Genomic DNA, 5000 nt, shown 5'->3' with positions numbered 1-5000 from the left:
CCACTCACGTGGAAAATACCCCTCACAAATGCACTTATCGTAAATGACCTCCAAGTATTCCGGAATGAACTTCCACAAGCTTTTGCACAACTCTCCGTTCAAACCATCAAGACCTGGGGACCGTTTAGACCTAACCAGGCTAAAGGCATATCCCAACTCCCCATCATCAAGTGGAGGAACCGGTACCTCTTGTGCAAGAGGTGCCAGCTCCTCAGCCCTAGGAAAGAATGCTCCTAACAGAACCCCTGCACACTCACTCCAAGTTGATAACACGGTGTCATCAACACGAAGAGAAGTGATGTCCTCCCTCCTACGACCCCTACAAATCCTTAAGACCTGACCCCAGGGGTCATCCCTATGCTCATTAACGAACCCCCTCCACTCCTCTTCTTTGATTTTAATTAGCATGGCCTTATACTCATGCATCGCACAACTAAAATCGTTCCTAATCTGGGCCAACCTATCCGAATTTGACCGCCGAGCGCGTTGAAACTTCCGTCTCAATCGCCGGACAGCCCTCCTCTTCAGGGTTAATTCCTGCGTCCACCACTTTATTTTCCTAACCCTAAAATCCTTATATTTCTTCAACAACCTATCGTTCACTCCCCAGACCAATTCGTACAACCGAGCAATTTGCTCGTCCACCCCCAGATTTTCAAACTCACTAAGCGGTATGTCCAATACCGCTTCCCTAACACACTGTCCATATTGGTTCAAGTCGATACCAGAGGTACGCCATCGCCGCAATGGACTTGCATGCGTCGAGGGAGGGGAATTAGGAGTAACCATAATTTTAATCAAATTATGATCGCTCAATCCCCACCCTCCCATAATCTCCCACCTAAAATTGAACGCCCTATTTGCTGCCTCATTGATCAAGGACACGTCAATGTCGCTCCCCCCTCTAAGACCATGAAATGTGTACCACTCGCTTGGCTCATTTAGGATGTGGAGGCTGTTAGCAGCCATCCATTCGCTTAATGCCCGACCCCGAATGTGGCTCCGATATCTGTGCGCCCATCGAGAAAACTTGCTAAACCACATCGAGGACGTGGCATTCGCATCCATCCCTAGGATAAATGGGCTACCACTCGCAAGGAGTAGTAGGTTATCCATGTATCGTAGATAAGGCTCTATAGGTTCCCTAAACTTACAATACATGCTAGCAACAATCAGTCTACCGAACCCCCCCTCTACAGAAACACATACACCCTCTTGTGACGAATCCAAAACTATGCAGTCATAGCTTGGGTCAGTCACAACTATTGCAGCATTACACCTAAGGTCCGTGTAGACCCTGAAACCCCCAGGAAGACCACTTACCATTCCAAAATTGGTGGCGTATGGCTCCTGGAGTAAGGCGATGCTGCACCCAGCCTCTATCATGCAACTCCCTAACTCGCACATAACTGCATAAGAATTCTGGCAATTTAATTGAAAAATCTCACCCATTAATGTCTGGCGAGAGCACGTCCGACAACCCCACAGTAAATCGGACAGGCAGCCGACATCATGAGATGTCCAGCTGGCCTTCCTTTAAATGCACAGTTGCGACAATGGGGGGCATTGACGCAACTGGCTGCCTTGTGGCCCTCTTGACCACACCTCCGACAGACGTCGGCCTTGGCCCTACATTCTGCCACTCGGTGATCAAAACCCATGCACCGGAAGCAGCCGGTCACGGGACTATCCGCACGGACACGGAAGGAGAACCACCTCACGTAGCACCTACCCGCATCTAGGAGGGTGGACATTAGTTTGTCCGTACCCTCTAGGACAACATTTGTCCTGCCATCAGTCGCCACCTTCCAGGGACGACTGACCATCCTCACGTCCGTCTTTTTGGACTCTGGGCTGAACTCCCGAAGGTTCAGCCGAAACAGCTCCTCCATGAATTCTTCATGGGATATCTCCGTATGTACACCCTGTACAACAACCCTGGGGCCCAACTTTTTATTGACGCTAACGTCCAACCCTACCTCACCGAATTTGGCGTTGCTCGCCACTTTCTCCCTCTCAGCAACAGAGGGAGTGCGTATCACTACGCCACCCCCCTTTATTGTCTTCACGTCATGGACGCGAACACCTAGTGAAGGACCCACCTCCTTAACAACTTTATTTATGACTTCCTTTGAGGAAGTCACAGGAGCCTTGCTCCTCACAACAACCGACCAGGTTTCCACTGGTTTCCTCACCGTCGGCGCAATTGCCTCCAGCACGGGTGCTGGAGGGGCAGGCGCCGAGGGAGCAGCAGCAGCCGCCCCTGCTGTGCTCCGAGGGACAGAAGATGTCCCAATACCACCCTTCAAACCCTCAATTTGCCCACGAAGATGAGCATTTTCCGTCAGGACACTCATAAGGATCTCCTCATATTTAGAGGCGATCCCTACGAGTTCCTTCATCGTTGTGACTTCGAGGCTTTTCGCCCCGAACACAACCTCGTTCAACTGGGCTGTTACGGCTTTCATCGCCGTAACATGGCCCCCAACCCCAATAACACCCCCTTTACCCCCCTTGTTGCCCCCTACCTTGCTGTTTGGGCAACCTTGCCTGCTTCCACTGGCTCCGTCCTTCGCCGCCGTCTTCAGGTCTACGGCTGCTTTGGTTGCAACCGTACCCAGCTTCTGGAGTACCCCATCTGTACCGCTCTCTCCTGAGTTCGCCTGTGGTGGCGAACCCAATCGCGCCTTCCTCTTGGGTGGGGGCCGTAAGGGTTGCCCCACTCCGTCCTCGTCCGTCGATGACTCCACCTGGACCATTGAAGGCCCAGAGTCTTCGCTCTCCGCTGGGGCTTTTGCCCCTCTCCTCCGTGGTGGAGGCATTTCTCCTACACTCGCGCACAACAAAAACACAGAACTTTCACTACCTGCACTGTACACAATGTTTGTTATGGCAGATGCCGCTAACTATGCGCACTGCTGGGAAATCCCACACTTCGTTCACTAATACACACTAGTTAATGGCCTAAGCCGATATCCTTTCACACTTTTGGGAATACACACGCTGTGTATAATCCCTCACGTACCTGCTCACTGTGTCTATTTTCACAACAGGCTACCGACAGACCGGAAAAACCGAAAAATTTTATCACTTTCAGAAACACTGAAAAATACTTAAAAATCGCTTTTAAAAACTCGCAATGATGCGCAAACACGTCCGTTCACTTCGAGGTTCTACAAACAACTGAGTAGATAGGGACAGTAGGAATCTCGTTAATCCATTCATGCGCGTCACTAATTAGATGACGAGGCATTTGGCTACCTTAAGAGAGTCATAGTTACTCCCGCCGTTTACCCGCGCTTACTTGAATTTCTTCACTTTGACATTCAGAGCACTGGGCAGAAATCACATTGTGTCAACACCCGTTAGGGCCATCACAATGCTTTGTTTTAATTAGACAGTCGGATTCCCCAAGTCCGTGCCAGTTCTGAATTGATTGTTAATTGATAATCGTTATAATTAAATAAGAATATATATCTTGCGATATAATTCTTATAAAATTTTAGCAAGAAAGTTCCACAATTGGCTACGTAACTACTATCCGGGGAACAAGAACCGAAATTCTCTATTTACCCAGAACGAGTACATAAACCATGGTATTGCTTCCCAATCAAGCCCGACTATCTCAATCTTCAGAGCCAATCCTTATCCCGAAGTTACGGATCTAATTTGCCGACTTCCCTTACCTACATTATTCTATCGACTAGAGACTCTTCACCTTGGAGACCAGCTGCGGATATTGGTACGGCCTGTTGAGAAGTTTGCGTAACCCCACCATAAATTTTCAAGGTCCGAGGAGAAAATATCGACACAACAGTAAATGTCATGCTCTTCTAGTCCATCTACCATATCTCTCTTCGAAAGACTTCCATGGTAGTACGACTATAAAACAGAAAAGAAAACTCTTCCGATACCTCTCGACGGCTTCTTTATGGTCGTTCCTGTTGCCAGGATGAGCACAAGGCCCATTTTTAATAACAAACGGATACTCAACAGGTTACGGAATTGGAACCGTATTCCCTTTCGTTCAAAATTATTCAAGTGTTTAATTACTATGAAGAAAACATAATAATTATATATTCTCAACAATTCATTAAAACTTGAAAATTTTCGGCTTTCGCCTTGAACTTAGGACCGACTAACTCGTGATCAACCACTGTTCACACGAAACCCTTCTCCACTTCAGTCCTCCAAGGTCTCATTCGATTATTTGCTACTACCACCAAGATCTGTACCAATGGCGGCTCCATGCAGGCTTACGCCAAACACTTCTAAGCACACCATTGTACCCTCCTACTCACTAAAGTTTCAAAATTTATAATCCAACCGAAATTGTATTATAAATCATGTACTTTAGCGGTAATGTATAGGTATACAACTTAAGCGCCATCCATTTTAAGGGCTAGTTGCTTCGGCAGGTGAGTTGTTACACACTCCTTAGCGGATTACGACTTCCATGTCCACCGTCCTGCTGTTTTAAGCAACCAACGCCTTTCATGGTATCTGCATGAGTTGTTAATTTGGGCACCGTAACATTACGTTTGGTTCATCCCACAGCGCCAGTTCTGCTTACCAAAAGTGGCCCACTGGGCACATTATATCATAACCTCAACCTTCATATCAAGAAAGGTGAGGTTCTTACCCATTTAAAGTTTGAGAATAGGTTAAGGTCGTTTCGACCCTAAGGCCTCTAATCATTCGCTTTACCAGATAAGATTATTTTACATAATATTTAAATGCACCAGCTATCCTGAGGGAAACTTCGGAGGGAACCAGCTACTAGATGGTTCGATTGGTCTTTCGCCCCTATACTCAATTCTGACAATCGATTTGCACGTCAGAACTGTTTCGGTCTTCCATCAGGGTTTCCCCTGACTTCAACCTGATCAAGTATAGTTCACCATCTTTCGGGTCACAGCATATATGCTCAAGGTACGCTCCAGTTAGAGGTATAAATAATAATAAATTATCATTATACATAACTATATGGAACGCCCCGG

General features: G+C 47.3%; 1 pseudogene; it reads right to left on the bottom strand.

Annotated features, from left to right (window-relative positions):
• The window catches only part of LOC128923825 (large subunit ribosomal RNA), a 9313-nt pseudogene that overhangs the window by 3394 nt on the left and 919 nt on the right, over positions 1-5000 (bottom strand).

This window comes from Zeugodacus cucurbitae, unplaced genomic scaffold, assembly GCF_028554725.1.
Source record: "Zeugodacus cucurbitae isolate PBARC_wt_2022May unplaced genomic scaffold, idZeuCucr1.2 ctg00000054.1, whole genome shotgun sequence".
Taxonomy (NCBI): Eukaryota; Metazoa; Arthropoda; class Insecta; order Diptera; family Tephritidae; genus Zeugodacus; species Zeugodacus cucurbitae.
Note: the sequence above shows the minus strand (reverse complement) of the source record. Positions and strands in the feature narration are given on the sequence as shown.